Below are 12,999 nucleotides of genomic sequence, written 5' to 3'. Positions count from 1 at the left end.
GGGAAATTCCAAAATGCAACATTCCCTTCTACATTCAAAGAGCCAAATTCTACCATTTTTTTCTTTACAAAATTTCTAAAATCCATCTGTTCCATGATGAAATATACATTTTATCCTACTTTCAAACATACTAAATATTTCATTTCTTACATCACAGCCTCTTTGAGTGCAGGGAAATGTTAAACATGTGTCTGGTCAGGCCAAAATTATGGAACGGGTAGAACAGGCCCTTCTCTTTCTGTCTCCTTATCTCAGCCTGCCTGTCACTTCCACCTCATCCCGATTGTCGAGGCTTTAGGCTTCGTATGGCTTCACAGAAAGTCCATGTGCATTCCTCTTCTAGGCTAACACCCCCTAGTTGCTTGTATTTATTTCTCTTTCTAGACAGTCTTCTTATTGAACCCACTAATCGGATCTCAATCTATACAGAATGCAGTTTAAATCATCACGCAAACTACAGTGAAATGTTAATAACTGCAAGAATGAAATCAACTCCTAGAAATATTTATATTTTAAATGTTGACTATTTCTCAATAAACAAAGTATTAATTTAACAGTGCCTTGGCACTGGCTATGTAGCATTGGCTCATAACAGATTGTTCTTGCTCTTAAGGAGTTTAACACTGCTTGGGTTGGTGGAGATATTGCTAATATGAAACACTTTGAGCTAAGTTGTCACCCTCTGATTCCAATACCAGCGGGATTTTCAGTTAGAAACATTCGGGGTGGGATGAAGTAGGTAGAAAAATCTTCAGGAAGGATCTGAGTCTTTAACAGAACCTTGATGAATACTCAGATCTGAAAAGCCAGAGCCTTTGATTGAGGTTATTTTCAAAGCTGGAAAGAGCATTGGGACTTCCCTGGTGGTTCAGTGGTTAAGACTTCACGTTCCAAAGCAAGGGTTACATGTTCGATCCCTGGTCAGGAAGCTAAAAGCCAGTATGCTTCACAGACAAAAAAAACCAAATCATAAAGCAGAAGCAATATTGTAACAAATTCAATAAAGACTTTAAAAATGGTACACATCAAAAAAAAATTTTTTTAAGCTGGAAAGAGCATAAAGAAAAGGACTGATATAGGAAATAAAATAGCTTGTGCAAGGGGACAAGAGACACTTTGGAGGTTGGACTAATTGAATGAGACATCTGCTAGACAGCCAGATCAGCAGATTCACCCCATGGGATAAAGCAGACAAGGGCTATATCTGTGAGGAAAGTGTACCACAGTGCAGTGAAAAATAAATTCAGGTAAGTAGGGTGGAATGTTCATCTTCTATTGCTGTTTCCTTTCTGGAGGCCACAGGAATAATCCTTTTCCTTACATTTTTCAGCTTCTAGATGCTGCCCTAGCTCTTTAGCCCACTGAAGATGCCTATGATGTAATCCTTGGAACCTGGGACTAGGTTACCTACATGGCAAATGGGACTGTGAGAAGTAAGTTTGGAACCTTGATATAAAAATATTATTCCAGATTAGTCAGCCAGGTCCAATCTTATCACAAGGGTCCTTAAAATCAGTGAAATTTCCCTCTGTTCGGTTCAGTTCAGTTGCTCAGTTGTGTCCAACTCTTTGTGACCCCACGGACTGCAGCACGCCAGGCCTCCCTGTCCATCACTAACTCCCAGAGTTTACTCAAATTCATGTCCGTCGAGTTGGTGATGCCATCCAACCATCTCATCCTCTGTCATCCCCTTCTCCTTCTGCCTTCAATCTTTCCCAGCATCAGGGTCTTTTCAAATGAGTCAGTTCTTCGCATCAGGTGGCCAAAGTATTGGAGTTTCAGCTTCAGCATCAGTCCTTCCAATGAATATTTAGGACTGATTTCCTTTAGGAAATTTTTCTAGTTATGTTCAAAAGGAGATATGACCATAGGAAAATGGTCAGATAAATGAAATATATTTGGCTGTGAGGTTAAAGGAAGGGAGCCAAGATCCAAGGAATGTGAGCAGTTTTTCTGTCCTGGAAAGGCAAGTAAATGGACTGCCCCCTGAAAGTGAAAGTGAAGTTGCTCAGTTGCATCCAACTCTTGGACTCCATGGACTGTAGCCTACCAGGCTCCTTCTCTGTCCATGGGATTTTTCCAGGCAAGGGTACTGGAGTGGGTTGTCATTCCCATCTCTAGGGGGACTGCTCCCTAGAGCATTCCAAAAGAACAGCAGCCCAGTCTATTAACTGGACTGCAGCCCAGAGAGACACATGCCAGATTTCTGATCTACAAAAATGGAATATAACAAATCTGTGTTGTTTTTAACCAAAGAAAAGGATAAGCATACCTAAGTACTGAAATGGAGCTTCCCTGGTAGTTCAGTGGTAAAGAATCCACCTGTGATTCAGGAGACATGGGTTCAATCCCTGGGTCGGGAAGGTCCTGGGGAGCAGGAAATGGCAACTCGCTTCAGTATCCTTGCCTGGGAAACCCCATATATGGAACAGCCTGGTTAGCTGCAGTCTGTGGGGTTTCAGTGAGTCTCAAAGGACTTAGTGACCAAACAACAACAAGCAAAGTGCTGAGATGAGTGAATATTACCTACAAATTCCTGCTCTCCTGTTCAACAATGTTTGCCACGCCCAGTGTTACGAGTTGAGTAAGAGCCCGATAAATAATTGTATATTTATTTTCATTGATTCTGAACTGTGATTATTCTGAAGTCTTTCATATATTTGTAGTGAAAATATCATAAAGGTATATATAATATTATCATAAAAGATAGAACCAACCTCGCAAAAATAAAATTTCTAGAACAAGAAAATCTTTCAGCAAATCAGTCTTCAAATAAAACATATTTAATACTGATTTGCTTTTTTTTATTATAAGGAAAACAAGATACAAAGAAAGTAAGCTACTTAAAATGTTAAAGTTGGTGAGTGGCAAATCCGAGATCTGAACCAGCAAAGTGCATTTGTTTTCTTAGATTTGGATAGCGTACCTCCACCCTAGGAAAATCATCCCCTGACTGTCTAATACATTTTATTCCCAAGTCATTGCAGAAAAGAAAGGATGGGAAAGTGAAGAGGAGCCAACACAGAAAGTTTTGCAAGTCTGGAGGATTTATATCAATGTAAACTCAGAAGAGAAGCCACAGAGGTCAAGTCATCTTTGCCCTTTGTTACAAATGAATGTATAAAGTCATTCCTTCTCACAACTCTACTTCCGTGCTATCTTCAGAAAGCTTACTGTGCCAGCCACAGAGCTGCCCTCAGACCTCCTTCCAAGGAGGACTTGCCACAGGAGTGCTGTCAACCAAGAACCTCTAGTCACAGCACTTTTGGCGTCCACCCTGGTCTTTACCGTAAGAGCACACTTTCCACGGGCAGCTCCACCCAGTGACAGCAGAAGGGACAAGTTCTAGGATCTGGCCGTTTTTGCCCATCACAGGCCCTTCTTCTAGACACTTCTCCTCTGGAGCTTATCACTGGGCCAGTGGACACCTTGTCTGGAAAACACTGTTCTCTTTTCTTCTTCTTCTAAAATTTACTTTATTGAAGTATAGTTGATTTACAATGTTGCATTAATTTATGCTATACAGCAAAGTGATTCAGTTATACGTATACATACATTCTTTGTAAAATTCTTTTCCATTATGGTTTGTCGCAGGATATCAAAGACAGTTGCCTAAGCTATACAGTACGGAGAAGGCAATGGCACCCCACTCCAGTACTCTTGCCTGGAAAATCCCATGGATGGAGCCTGGTAGGCTGCAGTCCATGGGGTCACTAAGAGTTGGACACGACTGAGCGACTTCACTTTCACTTTTCACTTTCATGCATTGGAGAAGGAAATGGCAACCCATTCAAGTGTTCTTGCCTGGAGAATCCCATGGATGGGGGAGCCTGGTGGCCTGCCGTCTGTGGGGTCACACAGAGTCAGACATGACTGAAGTGACTTAGCAGCAGCAAGCTATACAGTAGGACCTTGTTGTATATCCATCTTATATGTTCAGTTCAGTTCAGTTCAGTCGCTCAGTCATGTCCAACTCTGTGTGACCCCATGAATCAAAGCACAGCAGGCCTCCCTGTCCATCAACTCCCAGAGTTTACCCAAACTCATGTCCATCGAGTCGGTGATGCCATCCAACCATCTCATCTTCTGTCATCCCCTTCTCCTCCTGCCCCCAATCCCTCCCAGCATCAGCGTCTTTTCCAGTGAGTCAACTCTTTGCATGAGGTGGCCAAAGTATTAAGAGTTTCAGCTTCAGCATCAGTCCTTCCAATGAACACCCAGGACTGATCTCCTTTAGGATGGACTGGTTGGATCTCCTTGCTGTCCAAGGGACTCTCAAGAGTCTTCTCCAACACCACAGTTCAAAAGCATCAATTCTTTGATGCTCAGCTTTCTTCACAGTCCAACTCTCACATCCATACATGACCACTGGAAAAACCATAGCCTTGACCAGATGGACCTTTGTTGGCAAAGTGATATCTCTGCTTTTTAATATGCTATCTAGGTTGGTCATAACTTTCCTTCCAAGGAGTAAGCATCTTTTAATTTCATGGCTGCAGTCACCATCTGCAGTGATTTTGGAGCCAGAAAAATAAAGTCTGACACTGTTTCCACTGTTTCCCCATCTATTTCCCATGAAGTGATGGGACCAGATGCCATGATCTTAGTTTTATGAATGTTGAGCTTTAAGCCAACTTTTTCACTCTCCTCTTTCACTTTCATCAAGAGGCTTTTTAGTTCCTCTTCACTTTCTGCCATAAGGGTGGTGTCATCCGCATAGCTGAGGTTATTGATATTTCTCCCGGCAATCTATATCTGCGAACACCTCCTGGTGGATTAGTCAGTAAGAATCCTCCTGCAATGTGGGAGACCGGGGCTCGATCCCTGAGTTGGGCAGATCCCCTGGAAGAGGGCGTGACAATCCACTTCAGTATTCTTACCTGGAGAATCCCCATGGACAGAGGAGCCTGGCAGGCTACAGTCCATGGGGTCTCAAAGAGTCGGACACAACTGAGTGACTAAGCACATAGCACAGCTAACACCAACCTTTCAATCCACACCTCCCCATGTCCTTGGCAACCACAAATCTGTTCTCTGTCTGTGAGTCTGTTTCTCTTTCATAGATAAGTTCACCTGTGTCACATTTTAGACTCCACATTTAAATCATGTCATATGGTACCTGTCTCTCTTTGAGTTACTTCACTTAGTATAATCATCTCTAGGTCCATCCATGTTGCTGCAAATGGAATTATTTCACTCTTTCTTGTGGCTGAATAATATTCCATCATGTATATGTATGAACCCTGCCTTCTTTACCCATTCACCTGTGAATGGACATTTATGTTGTTTCATGCCTTGGCTATTGTGAAGAGTGGGCAGCCATCTGAGACTCTTTCCACCGAATTCTCCATCCTGTCTCCTTCATTTCACAGATGTCAGACCTGCATCATAGTCTGAAGTCTTTCCCTTCTCCTCCTTCCTCTTCTCTTAGCTTCAATGCATCCTACGTCCAATACATCTTCTGCACTTGTGACTCAGTCTTGGTCCCAGCTTCCACTGCCCCTAAACAGACACTCCAATGACTACAGGAAGTTTGGGAGAACATTTCCCTAACACCTGTGGGTGGCTCAGCCAGTAAGAATCCTCCTGCAATGCAGGAGACCTGGGTTCGATCCCTCAGTTGGGAAGATACCAAAAGAAACTAAAACATGCTTTAAAATAACATGGCTACTATGCCTCCTATGCAAATCAATTGCTGGTAACCAGGATTTTCTGTTCAGCAGGTGGCCACCTGGATGCATAGTCAATGTTGTTCCACCAGAGCATCACAGGAGAGCACATTGGTGGTAACAAGAGTGAAAACTATCTATAAATACTCCCAGTCTCTTTGCCAGAAAAGCTGGTGTGTTCCGTTGTTTCTTCCATACCTGCAAAGAACAACCTGTGCCTTTATTTCCATCTGTTGCTTGTGAGAAAATCAAACCTGTGTTTCCTCAACTGAGCACATTCCCAGCCTTTGCTTATATTAATATGTCCTGACCCCTCCCTCATTTTATTAGCACAGAAATGAATTATGAGCCACCAGAGGAGCTATCATATTTAGTGCTATATCTGAAATCACTTCCAGATTATGATTTCTTCTCCAAAATAATCCTAATGCTATTTACAATAATCATGCATATAAGCCTGTGGTTGAATTTTACCTGAATCACTTCCTAGTTCTATTATAAACTTTTGTTTTTCCTTTGCTTTCAACATGGCATATGTGCTTTTTTTTATACTCTAGTAAAGCAACTTGACAGTTGGTAGCTGTCTGGCTGTTTATTCAACATATGTACCACTTAATGCACAGGTCTCAGTGAGACAGTCCCCAAAGTCGATCCAACTGGGATAAAAGTCAACAAATAGAGCTTTGCAGGAAGTGCATTGACTTGGGGAGAGTTAAGTATTTGAAAGGTGTTTAGCAGTTAAGATTTAAGTCTAATGTCATAAGAATTTACAGGGTCAACATCTCCCCCAGCACAGCACATCCTCTGGATTTCACAGAGCAGCTCCATATGTTAGGAAATCACCTTTTTAATTAGATCTCTGTAGCCTCATTCTATGTTACCACTGTCACAAGTCTTGGATAAAATCCTATTCTCAGGAAACCTTTCAGTAAACAGTTAGCTGTAGGTTCTTGCAAGAAGATATTGAGACAGATTCTCCCAGATTGCAAGTGATTTTAAATTAGCTTCTCTGGAAAGTGGTGGGTGTGGTGTTATTTCAACATCCTCATCTGTTACCTGAGTCTTTTCCCCAAGGAAAGCAAAATGTGCTCAGCAGTGTGCATTTCTGAAAATGGAATTGGTTAGGGAGCTCTGTGGCCTATTCTGGCCTGTCTGGACTAGCAGATGGGATGAAACAGAAATTCCCACCTCATTTTGACCATTAGGACTGCTCAAGTGTGAATCCATCTGAGAAGCAGAGATCCCTGAAAATTTAGACATGATCAAGGGAGAAGGAAGTCAGTGGAAAGTTATACATGAGGAGCAGAAAAGAAAGTCGTTCAGTCGTGTCCAAATTTTTGCAACCCCCTAGACTATGCAGTCCATGGAATTCTCCAGGCCAGAATACTGGAGTGGGGAGCTGTTTCCCTCTCCAGGGGATCTTCCCGACCCAGGGATCAAACCCAGATCTTCCACATTGCAGGCGAATTCTTTTCCCAGCTGGGCCACCAGGGAAGCCCTATTTTGTACCAAGTCTGTTAAATAGATTTTCAGATGCTATCCTCCCAAAAGACCCTAAAGGGAAAGAGTGACAATATTTTCACTTTTTTAGATGAAAAAATAATCAAAGCTGAGTGCAAAATGACTTCCCCAAGGTGACAAACATAAACAACAGCACTGGTCAGATTCAAGTCCCAATTGTGTATGAAACCAAAGTCCTGTTCTTAAGCAATGTGGTATGCTATCTATCAGTATTACAGTTAATAATCAAGAAGCTTTAGAACTTTGGTAGAAATTGCAGGGCCACCAAAATGAGGTTCTTTTGGACCCAGAGTTAGCCTAGGTTCCAGAGATAAATTAACATCTAAAGTCATCAACTCTTCAATTCAGTCTATCAGTGTGATATTGTGATTTATAATAATAAATCTGTATCTGGCCTTATCTTTGGTTCCTGAATCACACTCCCAAAACCCTTGAAATTGCCTAAGGGTAAAGGGTAAAACCTCCGAGGTGGCTCAGAGGGTAAAGCGTCTGCCTGCAATGCAGGAGACCCAGGTTCAATCCCTGGGTTGGGAAGATCCCCTGGAGGAGAAAATGGCAACCCACTCCAGTACTCTCGCCTGGAAAATCCCATGGATGGTTGGGGTTGCAAAGAGTTGGACACGACTGAGCGATTTCACTTTTACTTTCTTTCTTTCAAAGAGCAAGGAGGGTATCTTTTATTATGTTAAATAATGCCTTTTGGAAACCAATGAAGAATGGGGTCTGGTTGCCAGTGGAGCCAATCCTGTGATTAGAAAGTTGGAACTTTTGGCCCCACCCCCACATCTAGGGAAGGGAGAGGAGCTGAAGGTGGAATTTAATCTCCAATGGTCAATAATTTAATCAATTATGCCTGTGTAATGAAGCCCCCATAAAAACCCAAAGGACAGGTGGGAGAACCTCTGGAGGCGCTAGGAGAGGGAGGTGCCTGGAGAAAACCCAGAAGCTCTGCACCCTTTCCCCTGTCTTGCCCTATGCATCTCTTCCATCTGGCCGTTTCTGGGATATGCCCTTTATAATAAACTAGTGATCTAAGAAGTAAAGTGTTTTTCTGAGTTCTGTGAGCCTCTCTAGCAAATTAGTCAAACCCAAGATGGAAGTCGTGGGAACCTCTCATTTATAGCCGGTCAGTCAGAAATATCGGTAACAACATAAGTTGACATCTTGAGCCGGAGGGTTTTAAAGGAACCTACAATTTGTAGCCAGTGGGTCAGAAGCACAGGTCACACCTATGTCGTGGGGGTGGGGGTAGGACGTGGTCTCCTAGGACTGAGCCCTTTTCCCCTGTGGAAAGAGAAAGTCACTCAGTCTTGTCCCACTCTTTGCGACCCCATGGACTGTAGCCTGCCAGTCTCCTCTGCCCATGGACTTCTCCAGGCAAGAATACTGGAGTGGGTAGCTATTCCCTATTCCCTCCTCCAGAGGATCTTCCCAACCCAGGGATCAAACCTGTGTGTCTTGCATTGTGGGCCGATTCTTTAGCATCTGAGCCACCAGGTAGGTAGTGTCAGAATTGATCTGACTTGTAGGACGCCTAATCAGTATCCAGAGAGTTGCTTACTGGCTGTGTGAGGGAACCATCTTCTCCACCCATGCCCCATGCCCTGACTACCAACACCAAATTGTAATTTGGTGGGTAGAACAAAAAAGAATCGGACCAAAAAAAAAATGCTCCTTTTTCATATTCATAGTCCTCACACATTCTGGATCATACTGCTGCCACTAAGCTCAACTCATCATCTTCTATGAACATGGAGGTATCCTCTCTTGGCAGCTGCCACATGCCAGGCAGACAGACCAAGCATGCCTGGAGTTTTTAGCCCTTCCCTATACTTTCAAATTTGAATAAAATCCCTCATCTCTGGACATGGGGTCTGGCACACAACGGCCTGCACCCAAAGTGGTTGGCATGCAAAGGAGCTATATGATACAATATGCAAATGATGACGATGGAATAGAGAGAGAGAACTGTTGATCTGGACTTCCTGCCATGTAGGAAAGAAGAAAAAGAAAAGCAAACAAAAACTGTTTAAACTCTTTTTAGATTCCCTAAGACATCTAGCCAAATGCATTATTAACTGATACAGATTCTTAATTCTGTATATTGAGTGACAACTCTTGAAATTCATGATTTCACGTGTGGAACTTATCTAACAAAGACATTGACTTCAATCTTATAAAAACAGGAAAATATTTTTTTTTTAAAGAAACCTCAACTAAAATAGCAGAGCAGAAGTGGAATGGGCAGTAAGTTGATACATCACATAAGCCACACATTATAAACACAACAAGCATGGCATAAATAGTATCTCCCCTACTTTGCAAATAAGAACTGACAGCTAAGAAAGCTAAATATTTTCTCTTTAGTATTATAGTTAAATAGTTGAGCCAGTATTCCGATACAAGTGTTGCAAGGTTTTAATGTACATTTTTGTTGCTATAAATCTTTCTTTCCCAAATGTATATTTGGGACAGTGATGAAATTTTTCATAAAAGTTTTACATTAATCATTATAATGAGACAAAATAGGTTTTAGAATCATTGGCTCTAGTTCTGCATTCTTTCCCAGAGTCTCTAATTTTCCAATTTATGTTACAAATATATTAAAAAAAGTCTACATTTATTTCAACAGGGATCCCCTTCCCCCCCCCCCCAAAGAATATGACATCTTATAAAACACTGGTATCCCAAAGAACAAAGTTTGGGAAAGTTGTATCAGCACAACTACATGTATTTAATATTTATATGATATTAATATATCCAAATCCATCACTTACTACAATGATTTATACCTACAACACATACACATATATACCTCTATCTATCTATCTAGATATATATTACATACGTCCAACAATCTTAAGGCTTGATTCTTAGAAGGGGTCAAATGTCTTTTTTGTATAATGCCCTATATACCTCAATTTCTCAATATATATTAAACTCTAGGGAAGCCCATATTAAACTCTAGCTCCTTATTGTCCATATTGGAATTTTCCAAGAAGAAAATAAATGTGGGAAGGATTTACTAACTTGCTCAATTTGATGTAGTAGGTCTACAGTTGAAATGAGACTGCAATTTCTACCTTAAGTGTATTCTTCCAGTCACTGGACAATCCTTCAGTAGTTTATTCAAGTTAATTTGTGAGGTCTGAAAAGTAAGGAGGGAGAAAAGAAAGTAGATAATATTTAATTTCAAAGGACGATGCTTCCTAATTTCCTCTTTTGGGTAAGAGGAAACCACGAAAATATTATAGTGTGAACTATCACTTGGAAGAAATCATCTACATTTAAGACTAATTAAAATATCAGCATTTCAATTAGCATGGATGTTTATTTTCAGCTTTGCAAGTTTACTACAACAGTCATATGGTCATAATGGTGACGGAGCTCTTATTTTAATTATGAGTTTTGCTTCAGCAGAAAGAAAATTGTAGACTTATCATGCCCTAATAGATAATAAGAAAAGAAGAGTTCAGACTCTAGATAGTACAATGACATTCCCCCAAACAGATCTTTTCCTTTCAAGCACCAGATCAATAAATGACCCTTTTGATCAGAGAACATACTAAAACCTCCTCTATATTTTGCTTGTTACTTTCATTTCTCCCTCAAGAAAAGATGAAGCCACTTAAGTGGCAGACCACAAAAGCACTATGGCACTTTCATCCTAGCAAAGAGTTCAAAAAGTAAATAAAACTTTTTGGAACTTGTATTCAAGAACAAAGCTAGCACCCAGTAGCTCAATATGCCTTTGGGGTTAGGGGTTTATTCAAAGCATCAAGAATCAGTATTTCCATCTAGACATATAAGTGATCTAAATAGCATTCATAGGACTTTAAAAGCCTTTTTGAAATAAAAAGCAGAGCAAACTACAAAAGTATAAATTCTAAGTTTTCCTATGTTATTCCTACTTTGTAGAGCATCTGGTCAGGATGGGGGCTGCCAGAACATCACATATCAATCACATATGAAAGAATACACTAGTGCACGTGACCATGGCACTGAAATAGACTAATGAGAACCCAACGGTGCGCCTCTCCTTTTCAATTAGCTCTCTGTCCATCTTCACAGGAACCCACTGGGGAAGGAAACTTTGTGGGTATTTTACACTACTGGCAGATCCTTGTCCTAATCTACCAAAATACAATCTAGTAAAAGGAAATGTAAATGCCAAAAAGTAAAAAAGGAACACAACACAGGTATCTATGGCAAGGACTGACACACCCTTTGGCAGCCAAACTGGATATTTTGGTAGAAAATGAATGATTAGGGTAAAAAAAGAAAAGAAAAAAAAAGCTCTCTGCGAGACTGACAATTCTATTTTTTAAGAGGCAATATGGAGTGTTTAGTGCACAATGGGTTTAGGAGATTAAATATGAATACTATTAATAAATATTACTTTTGAATATATCTTAAATGTGAAGAGAAAGGACAAAAATCTCCCTACCTCCAACCTCTATCACACTGACAAAATAAAGAAGCATTCACTCAATGGTTTATTTAGTTCATGTCCTCTACATTACTGAACAGGCAAAGCTACTGAGAATACAGACAAGTTTAAGTTCCACATATTTTGATCGCCTATTATTTATTTCCTCTTGGCCTTAAGAAGACCCAATATACCTATTTTGCTCTCAATCACAGATAAACTCACCCACACAACTAAACTCTAGTTGTGGGGGGGTGGGGGGAAGCTTAGATATTTATATGGAAAATGTGCCCTGAGAGAAAAAAAAACACTCTAATGTCAGAACTGAAAAAATGACAATTTTGTATTTGAGCATTTCTTCCTGGAAATGTTAATTGCAAAATGTGCCAGCTAAGATTTGCTCTGTCGTTACCAGCACATGTGTATCTCATTTGCTCCTTTGTCTTGCTTCACATCTACACTGCCGTCTCTGTGAATGATGTTCTTGAATTACTGCTCTTTCCAAATTCTTTTTCCTCTACTTTCCAGCTTTCCTAGTTCTCAGGTTTCAGCCTCTGTAGTTCCCCTTGCCTGGTACTCCTTCTGGAATTCTAGCTTTGTAAAATGCTAGAATTTTACAAATCCTACAGTGAAGGGCTGTAGGATTTTTCCCCTCCACTTGTATACTGCCAAGGGACTCTTTTTGAAGACCTTACTTTCACCATCAAGAACTAGGGAGGCAGACCCAGTGGCCTTAAGGGATTTAATTAGAGTTCACCAAGTTAGAATCTCCAAGCTCTCAAAGACCTAATTTAAATACAAGTTCACTGATTTTTTTCCAACTATTTCTTAGACCCTTATTAAAATTTCAGGTTATTAAAGGGAACATCCCGCGTTTTGCAATACACAGAAAATAAACCTGGGTTATGCAGAATCTCAAACATCCTCCCGGTGCAAAGAGCAAAATTCTGCCAATTGCTAGGAAAATAATAAGGAATTAGCATATACATTATTAAAATGATAGGGGAATTTTGTTGATCATTATCAATTACACTTATATGGGTAGCATAATAGGAAATAAACATTGGCTATATGTTAGTAAAAGAAAATACATAATTTAATGTACAAAATGATTACTATCATGCTGCTCTTTACTTTAGGTGGTGTTACATCCCTTTTGTTAAGCTGTCAGCGAGAACCTTTGTGAAAAACTGATGACAAATCATATCAATTTATAAAAACTTTCTGGTCAATCAAACCTCTGTTATATATGGTTATGATAGGAGTGCCATATATAATTCAATTTCTAATTGACAGCATTGCAATTTCATAAGAAAAAAAAAATCCTGGTCTTTTCTTGCCCTTTCCTTTCTATATTAAGAATTGTGTCTTAAATAGACA

The sequence above is a fragment of the Odocoileus virginianus genome, chromosome 3, assembly GCF_023699985.2.
Source record: "Odocoileus virginianus isolate 20LAN1187 ecotype Illinois chromosome 3, Ovbor_1.2, whole genome shotgun sequence".
NCBI lineage: Eukaryota > Metazoa > Chordata > Mammalia > Artiodactyla > Cervidae > Odocoileus > Odocoileus virginianus.
The sequence above is the reverse complement of the archived record's forward strand: the minus strand, read 5'-3'. Positions refer to the sequence as shown.